The following is a 24,187-nucleotide window of genomic DNA, read 5'->3' as shown; positions in this document are numbered from 1 at the left end:
CTGTGAGACACCATGTCGTTGCTGGGATTTGAACTCAGAACCTCTGGAAGAGCAGTCAGTGCTCTTAACCACTAAGCCATCCTTCCAGCCCGACTTCACAACTTTTATTTTGCCTTTTTTTTTCCTTCCCCAGAGCTAAGGATCGAACCCAGGGCCTTGTGCTTGCTAGGCATGTGCCCTACGACTGAGTTAAATCCCCAACCCTAAAAATAGACTTTAAAAATGTCAGAGGAACCCCTCCTCTAGGATGTGCCTGAGCTGAATCACATAGGCGGGAGACTCTGCAGAATCCGCGGCCCTGAGCATCTGAGCGCGCTTCAAGTCTCCGATTAAATTTTAAAAATGGCCTCCAATAAAACTACATTGCAAAAATTGGGAAAAAAAAAACAGAATGGAAAGAGTAAAAGAGTTGAAGATGCTGAGCCTGAAGAATTTGTGGTAGAAAAAGTACTGAACCATTGTGTAGTGAACTATTTCGTGAAGTGGAAGGGGTTTACAGATGCCGATAATACTTGGGTACCAGGAGAAAATTTAGATTGTCCAGAATTAATTGAAGCACTTCTTCATTCTCGAAAAGCTGGTAAAGAAAACGATTGTCCAAAAAGGAAATCTTTATCTGATAGTGAATCCGATGAGAGCAAATCGAAGAAGAGAGATGCTGCTGACAAGCAAAGGAGGCGAATATGAAGTGGCCTCAGATTGTCATCGCCTTCTATGAGGAGTGGCTGATTTGGCATTCTTGTACCGAAATGAAGTACAATAATTGTTTGCATATATAAATACACAATATTATATATATGTATATAAAATATATATATATATATATATATATATATATATATATATATATATGAATGATCTGGATCTTGGGTTTTGAATTACTAGTGTGGATCAAAGAGCATCCTGATGAAAATCAAGTCTGATATGCTAGTTTTGAAAGCATTGGCAGTAGTTGGGAGATTTTTGGTTTTCGTTCTGCGTCAAAAGGCACTGACTCCTTTGAGCGAGTGAGAGCTCTCTGTAGTTGCTTCCTGTAACAGTAGAGTACTTGACACCATGTTGTATTTCCTCGGCTTGAAGAACAGCTTTTCTTAAACACTGGGGAGATTTTACAGTCATGACTCAAGTCAGAACTTATTTTTAACTGGGACACAGAAGGACCATTCTGGTGTGTGTGTGTGTGTGTGTGTGTGTGTGTGTGTGTGTGTGTGCGCGCGCGTTTGTTTGTACGCAGTGTATGCATAAAACACTTACATAACCTGTCTGTTTTAGCTTGCTTTTAATACTCAAAAGAGCTGAACGTGAAAACACAGGTTGATGAGAGGCCATCAGCCTGACCATTTTCCTGATACCATAACCTTTCGGATTAAGCAGAGTCTGTAATGTATTGGATAGTTTAAAAGCAAGCCCATCAGAATTGATGTATTATCAAATAAATACAGTAGTTTATTTTCATACCAACTCCACCTTCAGAAAACGGAATTAAACGAAGTAGTAGCTTGATTTAACAACAAGACTTGGCCTAGTGTGGTGTTGTGCACCTTTAATGCCAGAACTCTAGAGGCAGGTGGAGCTGTGATTTAAGAGGCCAGCTGATCTACAGAGGCAGGTCCGAGTCAGCTGTTCCGTGTAAAGTTTCCTCTGGTTGAAACATTCCTTTGTAGGAAGTTAAAATCTGTACTAAAAGGTTATGATTCATGGAATCTGTTTGATGTGGAAGTAGAATCATGGTTAGAGCTGAGGTTGGCCATTAAGTCCTGCTGTGGTTTAGTCCCTGGAAGCTCTGGTTGGTTGGTGTTGTTGTTCATATGGGGTCTCAAGTCCCTTCAAGCTCTTTTAGTCCTTTCTCTGATTTCTTCAACTGGGGTCCTGCGCTCAGTTCACTGGTTTGTTGCTCGCATTCACCTATGTATCTGCCGTATTCTGGCTGTGTCAATGAATAGTTTTATATTCCTTAAAAAAATGTCAGAAGAGCCTACAGCCATACCACCCGGAACGCGCCCGATCTCGTCTGATCTCGGAAGCTAAGCAGGGTCGGGCATGCTTAGTACGTGGATGGGAGACGACCTGGGATACCGGGTGCTGTAGGCTTTTGGGGGTTGGGGATTTAACTCAGTGGTAGAGCTCTTGCCAGGCAATCAAAATCAGGAGCTCAGGAGCTCAGGAGCTCAGGAGCTCAGGAGCTCAGGAGCTCAGGAGCTCAGGAGCTCAGGAGCTCAGGAGCTCAGGAGCTCAGGAGCTCAGGAGGAGATTTCAGGACAGCAGGGATACACAGTGAGACCATGTGCGTAACAAACCAACAGAAACCAAAACAACAAAGCAACCTTAAAAAACCCATCCCAAAACAAACCAAACCACACCAACAAACAGAAATAGACTTTACAACTTTTTTAAAAAAGATGTATTTCTTATATATAAGTACACTGTAGCTGTCTTCAGACACACCAGAAGAGGGCATCAGATCTCACTACAGATGGCTGTGAGACACCATGTCGTTGCTGGGATTTGAACTCAGAACCTCTGGAAGAGCAGTCAGTGCTCTTAACCACTAAGCCATCCTTCCAGCCCGACTTTACAACTTTTATTTTGCCTTTTTTTTTCCTTCCCCAGAGCTAAGGATCGAACCCAGGGCCTTGTGCTTGCTAGGCATGTGCCCTACGACTGAGTTAAATCCCCAACCCTAAAAATAGACTTTAAAAATGTCAGAGGAACCCCTCCTCTAGGATGTGCCTGAGCTGAAGCACATAGGCGGGAGACTCTGCAGAATCCGCGGCCCTGAGCATCTGAGCGCGCTTCAAGTCTCCGATTAAATTTTAAAAATGGCCTCCAATAAAACTACATTGCAAAAATTGGGAAAAAAAAAAACAGAATGGAAAGAGTAAAAGAGTTGAAGATGCTGAGCCTGAAGAATTTGTGGTAGAAAAAGTACTGAACCATTGTGTAGTGAACTATTTCGTGAAGTGGAAGGGGTTTACAGATGCCGATAATACTTGGGTACCAGGAGAAAATTTAGATTGTCCAGAATTAATTGAAGCACTTCTTCATTCTCGAAAAGCTGGTAAAGAAAACGATTGTCCAAAAAGGAAATCTTTATCTGATAGTGAATCCGATGAGAGCAAATCGAAGAAGAGAGATGCTGCTGACAAGCAAAGGAGGCGAATATGAAGTGGCCTCAGATTGTCATCGCCTTCTATGAGGAGTGGCTGATTTGGCATTCTTGTACCGAAATGAAGTACAATAATTGTTTGCATATATAAATACACAATATTATATATATATATGTATATAAAATATACATATATATATATATATATATATATATATATATGAATGATCTGGATCTTGGGTTTTGAATTACTAGTGTGGATCAAAGAGCATCCTGATGAAAATCAAGTCTGATATGCTAGTTTTGAAAGCATTGGCAGTAGTTGGGAGATTTTTGGTTTTCGTTCTGCGTCAAAAGGCACTGACTCCTTTGAGCGAGTGAGAGCTCTCTGTAGTTGCTTCCTGTAACAGTAGAGTACTTGACACCATGTTGTATTTCCTCGGCTTGAAGAACAGCTTTTCTTAAACACTGGGGAGATTTTACAGTCATGACTCAAGTCAGAACTTATTTTTAACTGGGACACAGAAGGACCATTCTGGTTTGTGTGTGTGTGTGTGTTTGTGTGTGTGTGTGTGTGTGTGTGTGTGCGCGCGTTTGTTTGTATGCAGTGTATGCATAAAACACTTACATAACCTGTCTGTTTTAGCTTGCTTTTAATACTCAAAAGAGCTGAACGTGAAAACACAGGTTGATGAGAGGCCATCAGCCTGACCATTTTCCTGATACCATAACCTTTCGGATTAAGCAGAGTCTGTAATGTATTGGATAGTTTAAAAGCAAGCCCATCAGAATTGATGTATTATCAAATAAATACAGTAGTTTATTTTCATACCAACTCCACCTTCAGAAAACGGAATTAAACGAAGTAGTAGCTTGATTTAACAACAAGACTTGGCCTAGTGTGGTGGTGTGCACCTTTAATGCCAGAACTCTAGAGGCAGGTGGAGCTGTGATTTAAGAGGCCAGCTGATCTACAGAGGCAGGTCCGAGTCAGCTGTTCTGTGTAAAGGTTCCTCTGGTTGAAACATTCCTTTGTAGGAAGTTAAAATCTGTACTAAAAGGTTATGATTCATGGAATCTGTTTGATGTGGAAGTAGAATCATGGTTAGAGCTGATGTTGGCCATTAAGTCCTGCTGTGGTTTAGTCCCTGGAAGCTCTGGTTGGTTGGTGTTGTTGTTCATATGGGGTCTCAAGTCCCTTCAAGCTCTTTTAGTCCTTTCTCTGATTTCTTCAACTGGGGTCCTGCGCTCAGTTCACTGGTTTGTTGCTCGCATTCACCTATGTATCTGCCGTATTCTGGCTGTGTCAATGAATAGTTTTATATTCCTTAAAAAAATGTCAGAAGAGCCTACAGCCATACCACCCGGAACGCGCCCGATCTCGTCTGATCTCGGAAGCTAAGCAGGGTCGGGCATGCTTAGTACGTGGATGGGAGACCACCTGGGATACCGGGTGCTGTAGGCTTTTGGGGGTTGGGGATTTAACTCAGTGGTAGAGCTCTTGCCAGGCAATCAAAATCAGGAGCTCAGGAGCTCAGGAGGAGCTCAGGAGCTCAGGAGGAGCTCAGGAGGAGCTCAGGAGGAGCTCAGGAGGAGCTCAGGAGGAGCTCAGGAGGAGCTCAGGAGGAGCTCAGGAGGAGCTCAGGAGGAGCTCAGGAGGAGCTCAGGAGGAGCTCAGGAGCTCAGGAGCTCAGGAGGAGATTTCAGGACAGCAGGGATACACAGTGAGACCATGTGCGTAACAAACCAACAGAAACCAAAACAACAAAGCAACCTTAAAAAACCCATCCCAAAACAAACCAAACCACACCAACAAACAGAAATAGACTTTACAACTTTTTTAAAAAAGATGTATTTCTTATATATAAGTACACTGTAGCTGTCTTCAGACACACCAGAAGAGGGCATCAGATCTCACTACAGATGGCTGTGAGACACCATGTCGTTGCTGGGATTTGAACTCAGAACCTCTGGAAGAGCAGTCAGTGCTCTTAACCACTAAGCCATCCTTCCAGCCCGACTTCACAACTTTTATTTTGCCTTTTTTTTTCCTTCCCCAGAGCTAAGGATCGAACCCAGGGCCTTGTGCTTGCTAGGCATGTGCCCTACGACTGAGTTAAATCCCCAACCCTAAAAATAGACTTTAAAAATGTCAGAGGAACCCCTCCTCTAGGATGTGCCTGAGCTGAATCACATAGGCGGGAGACTCTGCAGAATCCGCGGCCCTGAGCATCTGAGCGCGCTTCAAGTCTCCGATTAAATTTTAAAAATGGCCTCCAATAAAACTACATTGCAAAAATTGGGAAAAAAAAAAACAGAATGGAAAGAGTAAAAGAGTTGAAGATGCTGAGCCTGAAGAATTTGTGGTAGAAAAAGTACTGAACCATTGTGTAGTGAACTATTTCGTGAAGTGGAAGGGGTTTACAGATGCCGATAATACTTGGGTACCAGGAGAAAATTTAGATTGTCCAGAATTAATTGAAGCACTTCTTCATTCTCGAAAAGCTGGTAAAGAAAACGATTGTCCAAAAAGGAAATCTTTATCTGATAGTGAATCCGATGAGAGCAAATCGAAGAAGAGAGATGCTGCTGACAAGCAAAGGAGGCGAATATGAAGTGGCCTCAGATTGTCATCGCCTTCTATGAGGAGTGGCTGATTTGGCATTCTTGTACCGAAATGAAGTACAATAATTGTTTGCATATATAAATACACAATATTATATATATGTATATAAAATATATATATATATATATATATATATATATATATGAATGATCTGGATCTTGGGTTTTGAATTACTAGTGTGGATCAAAGAGCATCCTGATGAAAATCAAGTCTGATATGCTAGTTTTGAAAGCATTGGCAGTAGTTGGGAGATTTTTGGTTTTCGTTCTGCGTCAAAAGGCACTGACTCCTTTGAGCGAGTGAGAGCTCTCTGTAGTTGCTTCCTGTAACAGTAGAGTACTTGACACCATGTTGTATTTCCTCGGCTTGAAGAACAGCTTTTCTTAAACACTGGGGAGATTTTACAGTCATGACTCAAGTCAGAACTTATTTTTAACTGGGACACAGAAGGACCATTCTGGTGTGTGTGTGTGTGTGTGTGTGTGTGTGTGTGTGTGTGTGCGCGCGCGTTTGTTTGTACGCAGTGTATGCATAAAACACTTACATAACCTGTCTGTTTTAGCTTGCTTTTAATACTCAAAAGAGCTGAACGTGAAAACACAGGTTGATGAGAGGCCATCAGCCTGACCATTTTCCTGATACCATAACCTTTCGGATTAAGCAGAGTCTGTAATGTATTGGATAGTTTAAAAGCAAGCCCATCAGAATTGATGTATTATCAAATAAATACAGTAGTTTATTTTCATACCAACTCCACCTTCAGAAAACGGAATTAAACGAAGTAGTAGCTTGATTTAACAACAAGACTTGGCCTAGTGTGGTGGTGTGCACCTTTAATGCCAGAACTCTAGAGGCAGGTGGAGCTGTGATTTAAGAGGCCAGCTGATCTACAGAGGCAGGTCCGAGTCAGCTGTTCCGTGTAAAGTTTCCTCTGGTTGAAACATTCCTTTGTAGGAAGTTAAAATCTGTACTAAAAGGTTATGATTCATGGAATCTGTTTGATGTGGAAGTAGAATCATGGTTAGAGCTGAGGTTGGCCATTAAGTCCTGCTGTGGTTTAGTCCCTGGAAGCTCTGGTTGGTTGGTGTTGTTGTTCATATGGGGTCTCAAGTCCCTTCAAGCTCTTTTAGTCCTTTCTCTGATTTCTTCAACTGGGGTCCTGCGCTCAGTTCACTGGTTTGTTGCTCGCATTCACCTATGTATCTGCCGTATTCTGGCTGTGTCAATGAATAGTTTTATATTCCTTAAAAAAATGTCAGAAGAGCCTACAGCCATACCACCCGGAACGCGCCCGATCTCGTCTGATCTCGGAAGCTAAGCAGGGTCGGGCATGCTTAGTACGTGGATGGGAGACCACCTGGGATACCGGGTGCTGTAGGCTTTTGGGGGTTGGGGATTTAACTCAGTGGTAGAGCTCTTGCCAGGCAATCAAAATCAGGAGCTCAGGAGCTCAGGAGCTCAGGAGCTCAGGAGCTCAGGAGCTCAGGAGCTCAGGAGCTCAGGAGCTCAGGAGCTCAGGAGCTCAGGAGCTCAGGAGCTCAGGAGCTCAGGAGCTCAGGAGCTCAGGAGCTCAGGAGCTCAGGAGCTCAGGAGGAGATTTCAGGACAGCAGGGATACACAGTGAGACCATGTGCGTAACAAACCAACAGAAACCAAAACAACAAAGCAACCTTAAAAAACCCATCCCAAACCAAACCAAACCACACCAACAAACAGAAATAGACTTTACAACTTTTTTAAAAAAGATGTATTTCTTATATATAAGTACACTGTAGCTGTCTTCAGACACACCAGAAGAGGGCATCAGATCTCACTACAGATGGCTGTGAGACACCATGTCGTTGCTGGGATTTGAACTCAGAACCTCTGGAAGAGCAGTCAGTGCTCTTAACCACTAAGCCATCCTTCCAGCCCGACTTCACAACTTTTATTTTGCCTTTTTTTTTCCTTCCCCAGAGCTAAGGATCGAACCCAGGGCCTTGTGCTTGCTAGGCATGTGCCCTACGACTGAGTTAAATCCCCAACCCTAAAAATAGACTTTAAAAATGTCAGAGGAACCCCTCCTCTAGGATGTGCCTGAGCTGAATCACATAGGCGGGAGACTCTGCAGAATCCGCGGCCCTGAGCATCTGAGCGCGCTTCAAGTCTCCGATTAAATTTTAAAAATGGCCTCCAATAAAACTACATTGCAAAAATTGGGAAAAAAAAAACAGAATGGAAAGAGTAAAAGAGTTGAAGATGCTGAGCCTGAAGAATTTGTGGTAGAAAAAGTACTGAACCATTGTGTAGTGAACTATTTCGTGAAGTGGAAGGGGTTTACAGATGCCGATAATACTTGGGTACCAGGAGAAAATTTAGATTGTCCAGAATTAATTGAAGCACTTCTTCATTCTCGAAAAGCTGGTAAAGAAAACGATTGTCCAAAAAGGAAATCTTTATCTGATAGTGAATCCGATGAGAGCAAATCGAAGAAGAGAGATGCTGCTGACAAGCAAAGGAGGCGAATATGAAGTGGCCTCAGATTGTCATCGCCTTCTATGAGGAGTGGCTGATTTGGCATTCTTGTACCGAAATGAAGTACAATAATTGTTTGCATATATAAATACACAATATTATATATATGTATATAAAATATATATATATATATATATATATGAATGATCTGGATCTTGGGTTTTGAATTACTAGTGTGGATCAAAGAGCATCCTGATGAAAATCAAGTCTGATATGCTAGTTTTGAAAGCATTGGCAGTAGTTGGGAGATTTTTGGTTTTCGTTCTGCGTCAAAAGGCACTGACTCCTTTGAGCGAGTGAGAGCTCTCTGTAGTTGCTTCCTGTAACAGTAGAGTACTTGACACCATGTTGTATTTCCTCGGCTTGAAGAACAGCTTTTCTTAAACACTGGGGAGATTTTACAGTCATGACTCAAGTCAGAACTTATTTTTAACTGGGACACAGAAGGACCATTCTGGTGTGTGTGTGTGTGTGTGTGTGTGTGTGTGTGTGTGTGCGCGGGCGCGTTTGTTTGTATGCAGTGTATGCATAAAACACTTACATAACCTGTCTGTTTTAGCTTGCTTTTAATACTCAAAAGAGCTGAACGTGAAAACACAGGTTGATGAGAGGCCATCAGCCTGACCATTTTCCTGATACCATAACCTTTCGGATTAAGCAGAGTCTGTAATGTATTGGATAGTTTAAAAGCAAGCCCATCAGAATTGATGTATTATCAAATAAATACAGTAGTTTATTTTCATACCAACTCCACCTTCAGAAAACGGAATTAAACGAAGTAGTAGCTTGATTTAACAACAAGACTTGGCCTAGTGTGGTGGTGTGCACCTTTAATGCCAGAACTCTAGAGGCAGGTGGAGCTGTGATTTAAGAGGCCAGCTGATCTACAGAGGCAGGTCCGAGTCAGCTGTTCTGTGTAAAGGTTCCTCTGGTTGAAACATTCCTTTGTAGGAAGTTAAAATCTGTACTAAAAGGTTATGATTCATGGAATCTGTTTGATGTGGAAGTAGAATCATGGTTAGAGCTGATGTTGGCCATTAAGTCCTGCTGTGGTTTAGTCCCTGGAAGCTCTGGTTGGTTGGTGTTGTTGTTCATATGGGGTCTCAAGTCCCTTCAAGCTCTTTTAGTCCTTTCTCTGATTTCTTCAACTGGGGTCCTGCGCTCAGTTCACTGGTTTGTTGCTCGCATTCACCTATGTATCTGCCGTATTCTGGCTGTGTCAATGAATAGTTTTATATTCCTTAAAAAAATGTCAGAAGAGCCTACAGCCATACCACCCGGAACGCGCCCGATCTCGTCTGATCTCGGAAGCTAAGCAGGGTCGGGCATGCTTAGTACGTGGATGGGAGACCACCTGGGATACCGGGTGCTGTAGGCTTTTGGGGGTTGGGGATTTAACTCAGTGGTAGAGCTCTTGCCAGGCAATCAAAATCAGGAGCTCAGGAGCTCAGGAGCTCAGGAGCTCAGGAGCTCAGGAGCTCAGGAGCTCAGGAGCTCAGGAGCTCAGGAGCTCAGGAGCTCAGGAGCTCAGGAGCTCAGGAGCTCAGGAGCTCAGGAGCTCAGGAGCTCAGGAGCTCAGGAGCTCAGGAGCTCAGGAGCTCAGGAGCTCAGGAGCTCAGGAGCTCAGGAGCTCAGGAGCTCAGGAGCTCAGGAGCTCAGGAGCTCAGGAGCTCAGGAGCTCAGGAGCTCAGGAGCTCAGGAGCTCAGGAGCTCAGGAGCTCAGGAGCTCAGGAGCTCAGGAGCTCAGGAGCTCAGGAGCTCAGGAGCTCAGGAGCTCAGGAGCTCAGGAGCTCAGGAGCTCAGGAGCTCAGGAGCTCAGGAGCTCAGGAGCTCAGGAGCTCAGGAGCTCAGGAGCTCAGGAGCTCAGGAGCTCAGGAGCTCAGGAGCTCAGGAGCTCAGGAGCTCAGGAGCTCAGGAGCTCAGGAGCTCAGGAGCTCAGGAGCTCAGGAGCTCAGGAGCTCAGGAGCTCAGGAGCTCAGGAGCTCAGGAGCTCAGGAGCTCAGGAGCTCAGGAGCTCAGGAGCTCAGGAGCTCAGGAGCTCAGGAGCTCAGGAGCTCAGGAGCTCAGGAGCTCAGGAGCTCAGGAGCTCAGGAGCTCAGGAGCTCAGGAGCTCAGGAGCTCAGGAGCTCAGGAGCTCAGGAGCTCAGGAGCTCAGGAGCTCAGGAGCTCAGGAGCTCAGGAGCTCAGGAGCTCAGGAGCTCAGGAGCTCAGGAGCTCAGGAGCTCAGGAGCTCAGGAGCTCAGGAGCTCAGGAGCTCAGGAGCTCAGGAGCTCAGGAGCTCAGGAGCTCAGGAGCTCAGGAGCTCAGGAGCTCAGGAGCTCAGGAGCTCAGGAGCTCAGGAGCTCAGGAGCTCAGGAGCTCAGGAGCTCAGGAGCTCAGGAGCTCAGGAGCTCAGGAGCTCAGGAGCTCAGGAGCTCAGGAGCTCAGGAGCTCAGGAGCTCAGGAGCTCAGGAGCTCAGGAGCTCAGGAGCTCAGGAGCTCAGGAGCTCAGGAGCTCAGGAGCTCAGGAGCTCAGGAGCTCAGGAGCTCAGGAGCTCAGGAGCTCAGGAGCTCAGGAGCTCAGGAGCTCAGGAGCTCAGGAGCTCAGGAGCTCAGGAGCTCAGGAGCTCAGGAGCTCAGGAGCTCAGGAGCTCAGGAGCTCAGGAGCTCAGGAGCTCAGGAGCTCAGGAGCTCAGGAGCTCAGGAGCTCAGGAGCTCAGGAGCTCAGGAGCTCAGGAGCTCAGGAGCTCAGGAGCTCAGGAGCTCAGGAGCTCAGGAGCTCAGGAGCTCAGGAGCTCAGGAGCTCAGGAGCTCAGGAGCTCAGGAGCTCAGGAGCTCAGGAGCTCAGGAGCTCAGGAGCTCAGGAGCTCAGGAGCTCAGGAGCTCAGGAGCTCAGGAGCTCAGGAGCTCAGGAGCTCAGGAGCTCAGGAGCTCAGGAGCTCAGGAGCTCAGGAGCTCAGGAGCTCAGGAGCTCAGGAGCTCAGGAGCTCAGGAGCTCAGGAGCTCAGGAGCTCAGGAGCTCAGGAGCTCAGGAGCTCAGGAGCTCAGGAGCTCAGGAGCTCAGGAGCTCAGGAGCTCAGGAGCTCAGGAGCTCAGGAGCTCAGGAGCTCAGGAGCTCAGGAGCTCAGGAGCTCAGGAGCTCAGGAGCTCAGGAGCTCAGGAGCTCAGGAGCTCAGGAGCTCAGGAGCTCAGGAGCTCAGGAGCTCAGGAGCTCAGGAGCTCAGGAGCTCAGGAGCTCAGGAGCTCAGGAGCTCAGGAGCTCAGGAGCTCAGGAGCTCAGGAGCTCAGGAGCTCAGGAGCTCAGGAGCTCAGGAGCTCAGGAGCTCAGGAGCTCAGGAGCTCAGGAGCTCAGGAGCTCAGGAGCTCAGGAGCTCAGGAGCTCAGGAGCTCAGGAGCTCAGGAGCTCAGGAGCTCAGGAGCTCAGGAGCTCAGGAGCTCAGGAGCTCAGGAGCTCAGGAGCTCAGGAGCTCAGGAGCTCAGGAGCTCAGGAGCTCAGGAGCTCAGGAGCTCAGGAGCTCAGGAGCTCAGGAGCTCAGGAGCTCAGGAGCTCAGGAGCTCAGGAGCTCAGGAGCTCAGGAGCTCAGGAGCTCAGGAGCTCAGGAGCTCAGGAGCTCAGGAGCTCAGGAGCTCAGGAGCTCAGGAGCTCAGGAGCTCAGGAGCTCAGGAGCTCAGGAGCTCAGGAGCTCAGGAGCTCAGGAGCTCAGGAGCTCAGGAGCTCAGGAGCTCAGGAGCTCAGGAGCTCAGGAGCTCAGGAGCTCAGGAGCTCAGGAGCTCAGGAGCTCAGGAGCTCAGGAGCTCAGGAGCTCAGGAGCTCAGGAGCTCAGGAGCTCAGGAGCTCAGGAGCTCAGGAGCTCAGGAGCTCAGGAGCTCAGGAGCTCAGGAGCTCAGGAGCTCAGGAGCTCAGGAGCTCAGGAGCTCAGGAGCTCAGGAGCTCAGGAGCTCAGGAGCTCAGGAGCTCAGGAGCTCAGGAGCTCAGGAGCTCAGGAGCTCAGGAGCTCAGGAGCTCAGGAGCTCAGGAGCTCAGGAGCTCAGGAGCTCAGGAGCTCAGGAGCTCAGGAGCTCAGGAGCTCAGGAGCTCAGGAGCTCAGGAGCTCAGGAGCTCAGGAGCTCAGGAGCTCAGGAGCTCAGGAGCTCAGGAGCTCAGGAGCTCAGGAGCTCAGGAGCTCAGGAGCTCAGGAGCTCAGGAGCTCAGGAGCTCAGGAGCTCAGGAGCTCAGGAGCTCAGGAGCTCAGGAGCTCAGGAGCTCAGGAGCTCAGGAGCTCAGGAGCTCAGGAGCTCAGGAGCTCAGGAGCTCAGGAGCTCAGGAGCTCAGGAGCTCAGGAGCTCAGGAGCTCAGGAGCTCAGGAGCTCAGGAGCTCAGGAGCTCAGGAGCTCAGGAGCTCAGGAGCTCAGGAGCTCAGGAGCTCAGGAGGAGATTTCAGGACAGCAGGGATACACAGTGAGACCATGTGCGTAACAAACCAACAGAAACCAAAACAACAAAGCAACCTTAAAAAACCCATCCCAAAACAAACCAAACCACACCAACAAACAGAAATAGACTTTACAACTTTTTTAAAAAAGATGTATTTCTTATATATAAGTACACTGTAGCTGTCTTCAGACACACCAGAAGAGGGCATCAGATCTCACTACAGATGGCTGTGAGACACCATGTCGTTGCTGGGATTTGAACTCAGAACCTCTGGAAGAGCAGTCAGTGCTCTTAACCACTAAGCCATCCTTCCAGCCCGACTTCACAACTTTTATTTTGCCTTTTTTTTTCCTTCCCCAGAGCTAAGCATCGAACCCAGGGCCTTGTGCTTGCTAGGCATGTGCCCTACGACTGAGTTAAATCCCCAACCCTAAAAATAGACTTTAAAAATGTCAGAGGAACCCCTCCTCTAGGATGTGCCTGAGCTGAATCACATAGGCGGGAGACTCTGCAGAATCCGCGGCCCTGAGCATCTGAGCGCGCTTCAAGTCTCCGATTAAATTTTAAAAATGGCCTCCAATAAAACTACATTGCAAAAATTGGGAAAAAAAAAAACAGAATGGAAAGAGTAAAAGAGTTGAAGATGCTGAGCCTGAAGAATTTGTGGTAGAAAAAGTACTGAACCATTGTGTAGTGAACTATTTCGTGAAGTGGAAGGGGTTTACAGATGCCGATAATACTTGGGTACCAGGAGAAAATTTAGATTGTCCAGAATTAATTGAAGCACTTCTTCATTCTCGAAAAGCTGGTAAAGAAAACGATTGTCCAAAAAGGAAATCTTTATCTGATAGTGAATCCGATGAGAGCAAATCGAAGAAGAGAGATGCTGCTGACAAGCAAAGGAGGCGAATATGAAGTGGCCTCAGATTGTCATCGCCTTCTATGAGGAGTGGCTGATTTGGCATTCTTGTACCGAAATGAAGTACAATAATTGTTTGCATATATAAATACACAATATTATATATATGTATATAAAATATATATATATATATATATATATGAATGATCTGGATCTTGGGTTTTGAATTACTAGTGTGGATCAAAGAGCATCCTGATGAAAATCAAGTCTGATATGCTAGTTTTGAAAGCATTGGCAGTAGTTGGGAGATTTTTGGTTTTCGTTCTGCGTCAAAAGGCACTGACTCCTTTGAGCGAGTGAGAGCTCTCTGTAGTTGCTTCCTGTAACAGTAGAGTACTTGACACCATGTTGTATTTCCTCGGCTTGAAGAACAGCTTTTCTTAAACACTGGGGAGATTTTACAGTCATGACTCAAGTCAGAACTTATTTTTAACTGGGACACAGAAGGACCATTCTGGTGTGTGTGTGTGTGTGTGTGTGTGTGTGTGTGTGTGTGTGTGTGCGCGGGCGCGTTTGTTTGTACGCAGTGTATGCATAAAACACTTACATAACCTGTCTGTTTTAGCTTGCTTTTAATACTCAAAAGAGCTGAACGTGAAAACACAGGTTGATGAGAGGCCATCAGCCTGACCATTTTCCTGATACCATAACCTTTCGGATTAAGCAGAGTCTGTAATGTATTGGATAGTTTAAAAGCAAGCCCATCAGAATTGATGTATTATCAAATAAATACAGTAGTTTATTTTCATACCAACTCCACCTTCAGAAAACGGAATTAAACGAAGTAGTAGCTTGATTTAACAACAAGACTTGGCCTAGTGTGGTGTTGTGCACCTTTAATGCCAGAACTCTAGAGGCAGGTGGAGCTGTGATTTAAGAGGCCAGCTGATCTACAGAGGCAGGTCCGAGTCAGCTGTTCCGTGTAAAGTTTCCTCTGGTTGAAACATTCCTTTGTAGGAAGTTAAAATCTGTACTAAAAGGTTATGATTCATGGAATCTGTTTGATGTGGAAGTAGAATCATGGTTAGAGCTGAGGTTGGCCATTAAGTCCTGCTGTGGTTTAGTCCCTGGAAGCTCTGGTTGGTTGGTGTTGTTGTTCATATGGGGTCTCAAGTCCCTTCAAGCTCTTTTAGTCCTTTCTCTGATTTCTTCAACTGGGGTCCTGCGCTCAGTTCACTGGTTTGTTGCTCGCATTCACCTATGTATCTGCCGTATTCTGGCTGTGTCAATGAATAGTTTTATATTCCTTAAAAAAATGTCAGAAGAGCCTACAGCCATACCACCCGGAACGCGCCCGATCTCGTCTGATCTCGGAAGCTAAGCAGGGTCGGGCATGCTTAGTACGTGGATGGGAGACCACCTGGGATACCGGGTGCTGTAGGCTTTTGGGGGTTGGGGATTTAACTCAGTGGTAGAGCTCTTGCCAGGCAATCAAAATCAGGAGCTCAGGAGCTCAGGAGCTCAGGAGCTCAGGAGCTCAGGAGCTCAGGAGCTCAGGAGCTCAGGAGCTCAGGAGCTCAGGAGCTCAGGAGCTCAGGAGCTCAGGAGCTCAGGAGCTCAGGAGCTCAGGAGCTCAGGAGCTCAGGAGCTCAGGAGGAGATTTCAGGACAGCAGGGATACACAGTGAGACCATGTGCGTAACAAACCAACAGAAACCAAAACAACAAAGCAACCTTAAAAAACCCATCCCAAACCAAACCAAACCACACCAACAAACAGAAATAGACTTTACAACTTTTTTAAAAAAGATGTATTTCTTATATATAAGTACACTGTAGCTGTCTTCAGACACACCAGAAGAGGGCATCAGATCTCACTACAGATGGCTGTGAGACACCATGTCGTTGCTGGGATTTGAACTCAGAACCTCTGGAAGAGCAGTCAGTGCTCTTAACCACTAAGCCATCCTTCCAGCCCGACTTCACAACTTTTATTTTGCCTTTTTTTTTCCTTCCCCAGAGCTAAGGATCGAACCCAGGGCCTTGTGCTTGCTAGGCATGTGCCCTACGACTGAGTTAAATCCCCAACCCTAAAAATAGACTTTAAAAATGTCAGAGGAACCCCTCCTCTAGGATGTGCCTGAGCTGAATCACATAGGCGGGAGACTCTGCAGAATCCGCGGCCCTGAGCATCTGAGCGCGCTTCAAGTCTCCGATTAAATTTTAAAAATGGCCTCCAATAAAACTACATTGCAAAAATTGGGAAAAAAAAAAACAGAATGGAAAGAGTAAAAGAGTTGAAGATGCTGAGCCTGAAGAATTTGTGGTAGAAAAAGTACTGAACCATTGTGTAGTGAACTATTTCGTGAAGTGGAAGGGGTTTACAGATGCCGATAATACTTGGGTACCAGGAGAAAATTTAGATTGTCCAGAATTAATTGAAGCACTTCTTCATTCTCGAAAAGCTGGTAAAGAAAACGATTGTCCAAAAAGGAAATCTTTATCTGATAGTGAATCCGATGAGAGCAAATCGAAGAAGAGAGATGCTGCTGACAAGCAAAGGAGGCGAATATGAAGTGGCCTCAGATTGTCATCGCCTTCTATGAGGAGTGGCTGATTTGGCATTCTTGTACCGAAATGAAGTACAATAATTGTTTGCATATATAAATACACAATATTATATATATGTATATAAAATATATATATATATATATATATATATATATATGAATGATCTGGATCTTGGGTTTTGAATTACTAGTGTGGATCAAAGAGCATCCTGATGAAAATCAAGTCTGATATGCTAGTTTTGAAAGCATTGGCAGTAGTTGGGAGATTTTTGGTTTTCGTTCTGCGTCAAAAGGCACTGACTCCTTTGAGCGAGTGAGAGCTCTCTGTAGTTGCTTCCTGTAACAGTAGAGTACTTGACACCATGTTGTATTTCCTCGGCTTGAAGAACAGCTTTTCTTAAACACTGGGGAGATTTTACAGTCATGACTCAAGTCAGAACTTATTTTTAACTGGGACACAGAAGGACCATTCTGGTGTGTGTGTGTGTGTGTGTGTGTGTGTGTGTGTGTGTGCGCGGGCGCGTTTGTTTGTATGCAGTGTATGCATAAAACACTTACATAACCTGTCTGTTTTAGCTTGCTTTTAATACTCAAAAGAGCTGAACGTGAAAACACAGGTTGATGAGAGGCCATCAGCCTGACCATTTTCCTGATACCATAACCTTTCGGATTAAGCAGAGTCTGTAATGTATTGGATAGTTTAAAAGCAAGCCCATCAGAATTGATGTATTATCAAATAAATACAGTAGTTTATTTTCATACCAACTCCACCTTCAGAAAACGGAATTAAACGAAGTAGTAGCTTGATTTAACAACAAGACTTGGCCTAGTGTGGTGTTGTGCACCTTTAATGCCAGAACTCTAGAGGCAGGTGGAGCTGTGATTTAAGAGGCCAGCTGATCTACAGAGGCAGGTCCGAGTCAGCTGTTCCGTGTAAAGTTTCCTCTGGTTGAAACATTCCTTTGTAGGAAGTTAAAATCTGTACTAAAAGGTTATGATTCATGGAATCTGTTTGATGTGGAAGTAGAATCATGGTTAGAGCTGAGGTTGGCCATTAAGTCCTGCTGTGGTTTAGTCCCTGGAAGCTCTGGTTGGTTGGTGTTGTTGTTCATATGGGGTCTCAAGTCCCTTCAAGCTCTTTTAGTCCTTTCTCTGATTTCTTCAACTGGGGTCCTGCGCTCAGTTCACTGGTTTGTTGCTCGCATTCACCTATGTATCTGCCGTATTCTGGCTGTGTCAATGAATAGTTTTATATTCCTTAAAAAAATGTCAGAAGAGCCTACAGCCATACCACCCGGAACGCGCCCGATCTCGTCTGATCTCGGAAGCTAAGCAGGGTCGGGCATGCTTAGTACGTGGATGGGAGACCACCTGGGATACCGGGTGCTGTAGGCTTTTGGGGGTTGGGGATTTAACTCAGTGGTAGAGCTCTTGCCAGGCAATCAAAATCAGGAGCTCAGGAGCTCAGGAGCTCAGGAGCTCAGGAGCTCAGGAGCTCAGGAGCTCAGGAGCTCAGGAGCTCAGGAGCTCAGGAGCTCAGGAGCTCAGGAGCTCAGGAGCTCAGGAGCTCAGGAGCTCAGGAGCTCAGGAGCTCAGGAGCTCAGGAGCTCAGGAGCTCAGGAGCTCAGGAGGAGATTTCAGGACAGCAGGGATACACAGTGAGACCATGTGCGTAACAAACCAACAGAAACCAAAACAACAAAGCAACCTTAAAAAACCCATCCCAAACCAAACCAAACCACACCAACAAACAGAAATAGACTTTACAACTTTTTTAAAAAAGATGTATTTCTTATATATAAGTACACTGTAGCTGTCTTCAGACACACCAGAAGAGGGCATCAGATCTCACTACAGATGGCTGTGAGACACCATGTCGTTGCTGGGATTTGAACTCAGAACCTCTGGAAGAGCAGTCAGTGCTCTTAACCACTAAGCCATCCTTCCAGCCCGACTTCACAACTTTTATTTTGCCTTTTTTTTTCCTTCCCCAGAGCTAAGGATCGAACCCAGGGCCTTGTGCTTGCTAGGCATGTGCCCTACGACTGAGTTAAATCCCCAACCCTAAAAATAGACTTTAAAAATGTCAGAGGAACCCCTCCTCTAGGATGTGCCTGAGCTGAATCACATAGGCGGGAGACTCTGCAGAATCCGCGGCCCTGAGCATCTGAGCGCGCTTCAAGTCTCCGATTAAATTTTAAAAATGGCCTCCAATAAAACTACATTGCAAAAATTGGGAAAAAAAAAAACAGAATGGAAAGAGTAAAAGAGTTGAAGATGCTGAGCCTGAAGAATTTGTGGTAGAAAAAGTACTGAACCATTGTGTAGTGAACTATTTCGTGAAGTGGAAGGGGTTTACAGATGCCGATAATACTTGGGTACCAGGAGAAAATTTAGATTGTCCAGAATTAATTGAAGCACTTCTTCATTCTCGAAAAGCTGGTAAAGAAAACGATTGTCCAAAAAGGAAATCTTTATCTGATAGTGAATCCGATGAGAGCAAATCGAAGAAGAGAGATGCTGCTGACAAGCAAAGGAGGCGAATATGAAGTGGCCTCAGATTGTCATCGCCTTCTATGAGGAGTGGCTGATTTGGCATTCTTGTACCGAAATGAAGTACAATAATTGTTTGCATATATAAATACACAATATTATATATATGTATATAATATATATATATATATATATATATATATATATATGAATGATCTGGATCTTGGGTTTTGAATTACTAGTGTGGATCAAAGAGCATCCTGATGAAAATCAAGTCTGATATGCTAGTTTTGAAAGCATTGGCAGTAGTTGGGAGATTTTTGGTTTTCGTTCTGCGTCAAAAGGCACTGACTCCTTTGAGCGAGTGAGAGCTCTCTGTAGTTGCTTCCTGTAACAGTAGAGTACTTGACACCATGTTGTATTTCCTCGGCTTGAAGAACAGCTTTTCTTAAACACTGGGGAGATTTTACAGTCATGACTCAAGTCAGAACTTATTTTTAACTGGGACACAGAAGGACCATTCTGGTGTGTGTGTGTGTGTGTGTGTGTGTGTGTGTGTGTGTGTGCGCGGGCGCGTTTGTTTGTATGCAGTGTATGCATAAAACACTTACATAACCTGTCTGTTTTAGCTTGCTTTTAATACTCAAAAGAGCTGAACGTGAAAACACAGGTTGATGAGAGGCCATCAGCCTGACCATTTTCCTGATACCATAACCTTTCGGATTAAGCAGAGTCTGTAATGTATTGGATAGTTTAAAAGCAAGCCCATCAGAATTGATGTATTATCAAATAAATACAGTAGTTTATTTTCATACCAACTCCACCTTCAGAAAACGGAATTAAACGAAGTAGTAGCTTGATTTAACAACAAGACTTGGCCTAGTGTGGTGGTGTGCACCTTTAATGCCAGAACTCTAGAGGCAGGTGGAGCTGTGATTTAAGAGGCCAGCTGATCTACAGAGGCAGGTCCGAGTCAGCTGTTCTGTGTAAAGGTTCCTCTGGTTGAAACATTCCTTTGTAGGAAGTTAAAATCTGTACTAAAAGGTTATGATTCATGGAATCTGTTTGATGTGGAAGTAGAATCATGGTTAGAGCTGATGTTGGCCATTAAGTCCTGCTGTGGTTTAGTCCCTGGAAGCTCTGGTTGGTTGGTGTTGTTGTTCATATGGGGTCTCAAGTCCCTTCAAGCTCTTTTAGTCCTTTCTCTGATTTCTTCAACTGGGGTCCTGCGCTCAGTTCACTGGTTTGTTGCTCGCATTCACCTATGTATCTGCCGTATTCTGGCTGTGTCAATGAATAGTTTTATATTCCTTAAAAAAATGTCAGAAGAGCCTACAGCCATACCACCCGGAACGCGCCCGATCTCGTCTGATCTCGGAAGCTAAGCAGGGTCGGGCATGCTTAGTACGTGGATGGGAGACCACCTGGGATACCGGGTGCTGTAGGCTTTTGGGGGTTGGGGATTTAACTCAGTGGTAGAGCTCTTGCCAGGCAATCAAAATCAGGAGCTCAGGAGCTCAGGAGCTCAGGAGCTCAGGAGCTCAGGAGCTCAGGAGCTCAGGAGCTCAGGAGCTCAGGAGCTCAGGAGCTCAGGAGCTCAGGAGCTCAGGAGCTCAGGAGCTCAGGAGCTCAGGAGCTCAGGAGCTCAGGAGCTCAGGAGCTCAGGAGCTCAGGAGCTCAGGAGCTCAGGAGCTCAGGAGCTCAGGAGCTCAGGAGCTCAGGAGCTCAGGAGCTCAGGAGCTCAGGAGCTCAGGAGCTCAGGAGCTCAGGAGCTCAGGAGCTCAGGAGCTCAGGAGCTCAGGAGCTCAGGAGCTCAGGAGCTCAGGAGCTCAGGAGCTCAGGAGCTCAGGAGCTCAGGAGCTCAGGAGCTCAGGAGCTCAGGAGCTCAGGAGCTCAGGAGCTCAGGAGCTCAGGAGCTCAGGAGCTCAGGAGCTCAGGAGCTCAGGAGCTCAGGAGCTCAGGAGCTCAGGAGCTCAGGAGCTCAGGAGCTCAGGAGCTCAGGAGCTCAGGAGCTCAGGAGCTCAGGAGCTCAGGAGCTCAGGAGCTCAGGAGCTCAGGAGCTCAGGAGCTCAGGAGCTCAGGAGCTCAGGAGCTCAGGAGCTCAGGAGCTCAGGAGCTCAGGAGCTCAGGAGCTCAGGAGCTCAGGAGCTCAGGAGCTCAGGAGCTCAGGAGCTCAGGAGCTCAGGAGCTCAGGAGCTCAGGAGCTCAGGAGCTCAGGAGCTCAGGAGCTCAGGAGCTCAGGAGCTCAGGAGCTCAGGAGCTCAGGAGCTCAGGAGCTCAGGAGCTCAGGAGCTCAGGAGCTCAGGAGCTCAGGAGCTCAGGAGCTCAGGAGCTCAGGAGCTCAGGAGCTCAGGAGCTCAGGAGCTCAGGAGCTCAGGAGCTCAGGAGCTCAGGAGCTCAGGAGCTCAGGAGCTCAGGAGCTCAGGAGCTCAGGAGCTCAGGAGCTCAGGAGCTCAGGAGCTCAGGAGCTCAGGAGCTCAGGAGCTCAGGAGCTCAGGAGCTCAGGAGCTCAGGAGCTCAGGAGCTCAGGAGCTCAGGAGCTCAGGAGCTCAGGAGCTCAGGAGCTCAGGAGCTCAGGAGCTCAGGAGCTCAGGAGCTCAGGAGCTCAGGAGCTCAGGAGCTCAGGAGCTCAGGAGCTCAGGAGCTCAGGAGCTCAGGAGCTCAGGAGCTCAGGAGCTCAGGAGCTCAGGAGCTCAGGAGCTCAGGAGCTCAGGAGCTCAGGAGCTCAGGAGCTCAGGAGCTCAGGAGCTCAGGAGCTCAGGAGCTCAGGAGCTCAGGAGCTCAGGAGCTCAGGAGCTCAGGAGCTCAGGAGCTCAGGAGCTCAGGAGCTCAGGAGCTCAGGAGCTCAGGAGCTCAGGAGCTCAGGAGCTCAGGAGCTCAGGAGCTCAGGAGCTCAGGAGCTCAGGAGCTCAGGAGCTCAGGAGCTCAGGAGCTCAGGAGCTCAGGAGCTCAGGAGCTCAGGAGCTCAGGAGCTCAGGAGCTCAGGAGCTCAGGAGCTCAGGAGCTCAGGAGCTCAGGAGCTCAGGAGCTCAGGAGCTCAGGAGCTCAGGAGCTCAGGAGCTCAGGAGCTCAGGAGCTCAGGAGCTCAGGAGCTCAGGAGCTCAGGAGCTCAGGAGCTCAGGAGCTCAGGAGCTCAGGAGCTCAGGAGCTCAGGAGCTCAGGAGCTCAGGAGCTCAGGAGCTCAGGAGCTCAGGAGCTCAGGAGCTCAGGAGCTCAGGAGCTCAGGAGCTCAGGAGCTCAGGAGCTCAGGAGCTCAGGAGCTCAGGAGCTCAGGAGCTCAGGAGCTCAGGAGCTCAGGAGCTCAGGAGCTCAGGAGCTCAGGAGCTCAGGAGCTCAGGAGCTCAGGAGCTCAGGAGCTCAGGAGCTCAGGAGCTCAGGAGCTCAGGAGCTCAGGAGCTCAGGAGCTCAGGAGCTCAGGAGCTCAGGAGCTCAGGAGCTCAGGAGCTCAGGAGCTCAGGAGCTCAGGAGCTCAGGAGCTCAGGAGCTCAGGAGCTCAGGAGCTCAGGAGCTCAGGAGCTCAGGAGCTCAGGAGCTCAGGAGCTCAGGAGCTCAGGAGCTCAGGAGCTCAGGAGCTCAGGAGCTCAGGAGCTCAGGAGCTCAGGAGGAGATTTCAGGACAGCAGGGATACACAGTGAGACCATGTGCGTAACAAACCAACAGAAACCAAAACAACAAAGCAACCTTAAAAAACCCATCCCAAAACAAACCAAACCACACCAACAAACAGAAATAGACTTTACAACTTTTTTAAAAAAGATGTATTTCTTATATATAAGTACACTGTAGCTGTCTTCAGACACACCAGAAGAGGGCATCAGATCTCACTACAGATGGCTGTGAGACACCATGTCGTTGCTGGGATTTGAACTCAGAACCTCTGGAAGAGCAGTCAGTGCTCTTAACCACTAAGCCATCCTTCCAGCCCGACTTCACAACTTTTATTTTGCCTTTTTTTTTCCTTCCCCAGAGCTAAGCATCGAACCCAGGGCCTTGTGCTTGCTAGGCATGTGCCCTACGACTGAGTTAAATCCCCAACCCTAAAAATAGACTTTAAAAATGTCAGAGGAACCCCTCCTCTAGGATGTGCCTGAGCTGAATCACATAGGCGGGAGACTCTGCAGAATCCGCGGCCCTGAGCATCTGAGCGCGCTTCAAGTCTCCGATTAAATTTTAAAAATGGCCTCCAATAAAACTACATTGCAAAAATTGGGAAAAAAAAAAACAGAATGGAAAGAGTAAAAGAGTTGAAGATGCTGAGCCTGAAGAATTTGTGGTAGAAAAAGTACTGAACCATTGTGTAGTGAACTATTTCGTGAAGTGGAAGGGGTTTACAGATGCCGATAATACTTGGGTACCAGGAGAAAATTTAGATTGTCCAGAATTAATTGAAGCACTTCTTCATTCTCGAAAAGCTGGTAAAGAAAACGATTGTCCAAAAAGGAAATCTTTATCTGATAGTGAATCCGATGAGAGCAAATCGAAGAAGAGAGATGCTGCTGACAAGCAAAGGAGGCGAATATGAAGTGGCCTCAGATTGTCATCGCCTTCTATGAGGAGTGGCTGATTTGGCATTCTTGTACCGAAATGAAGTACAATAATTGTTTGCATATATAAATACACAATATTATATATATGTATATAAAATATATATATATATATATATATATGAATGATCTGGATCTTGGGTTTTGAATTACTAGTGTGGATCAAAGAGCATCCTGATGAAAATCAAGTCTGATATGCTAGTTTTGAAAGCATTGGCAGTAGTTGGGAGATTTTTGGTTTTCGTTCTGCGTCAAAAGGCACTGACTCCTTTGAGCGAGTGAGAGCTCTCTGTAGTTGCTTCCTGTAACAGTAGAGTACTTGACACCATGTTGTATTTCCTCGGCTTGAAGAACAGCTTTTCTTAAACACTGGGGAGATTTTACAGTCATGACTCAAGTCAGAACTTATTTTTAACTGGGACACAGAAGGACCATTCTGGTGTGTGTGTGTGTGTGTGTGTGTGTGTGTGTGTGTGTGTGTGCGCGGGCGCGTTTGTTTGTACGCAGTGTATGCATAAAACACTTACATAACCTGTCTGTTTTAGCTTGCTTTTAATACTCAAAAGAGCTGAACGTGAAAACACAGGTTGATGAGAGGCCATCAGCCTGACCATTTTCCTGATACCATAACCTTTCGGATTAAGCAGAGTCTGTAATGTATTGGATAGTTTAAAAGCAAGCCCATCAGAATTGATGTATTATCAAATAAATACAGTAGTTTATTTTCATACCAACTCCACCTTCAGAAAACGGAATTAAACGAAGTAGTAGCTTGATTTAACAACAAGACTTGGCCTAGTGTGGTGTTGTGCACCTTTAATGCCAGAACTCTAGAGGCAGGTGGAGCTGTGATTTAAGAGGCCAGCTGATCTACAGAGGCAGGTCCGAGTCAGCTGTTCCGTGTAAAGTTTCCTCTGGTTGAAACATTCCTTTGTAGGAAGTTAAAATCTGTACTAAAAGGTTATGATTCATGGAATCTGTTTGATGTGGAAGTAGAATCATGGTTAGAGCTGAGGTTGGCCATTAAGTCCTGCTGTGGTTTAGTCCCTGGAAGCTCTGGTTGGTTGGTGTTGTTGTTCATAT

General features: G+C 46.6%; 7 pseudogenes; all 7 read left to right on the top strand.

The window, feature by feature from the left end:
• The first annotated feature begins 1,973 nt into the window (after positions 1-1,973).
• Positions 1,974-2,091, top strand: LOC148002054 (5S ribosomal RNA; annotated as a pseudogene).
• A 2,362-nt stretch (positions 2,092-4,453) lies between these two features.
• LOC148002053 (5S ribosomal RNA) lies at positions 4,454-4,571 on the top strand (annotated as a pseudogene).
• A 2,424-nt stretch (positions 4,572-6,995) lies between these two features.
• Positions 6,996-7,113, top strand: LOC148002052 (5S ribosomal RNA; annotated as a pseudogene).
• Positions 7,114-9,506: 2,393 nt separating this feature from the next.
• Positions 9,507-9,624, top strand: LOC148002051 (5S ribosomal RNA; annotated as a pseudogene).
• A 5,200-nt stretch (positions 9,625-14,824) lies between these two features.
• LOC148002050 (5S ribosomal RNA) lies at positions 14,825-14,942 on the top strand (annotated as a pseudogene).
• Positions 14,943-17,344: 2,402 nt separating this feature from the next.
• On the top strand, positions 17,345-17,462 carry LOC148002049 (5S ribosomal RNA; annotated as a pseudogene).
• A 2,428-nt stretch (positions 17,463-19,890) lies between these two features.
• Positions 19,891-20,008, top strand: LOC148002048 (5S ribosomal RNA; annotated as a pseudogene).
• Positions 20,009-24,187: the final 4,179 nt, after the last annotated feature.

Source organism: Rattus norvegicus, chromosome 12 (assembly GCF_021556685.1).
Source record: "Rattus norvegicus strain SHRSP/BbbUtx chromosome 12, alternate assembly SHRSP_T2T, whole genome shotgun sequence".
NCBI lineage: Eukaryota > Metazoa > Chordata > Mammalia > Rodentia > Muridae > Rattus > Rattus norvegicus.
This window is presented reverse-complemented; position numbering and strand designations above follow the sequence as displayed.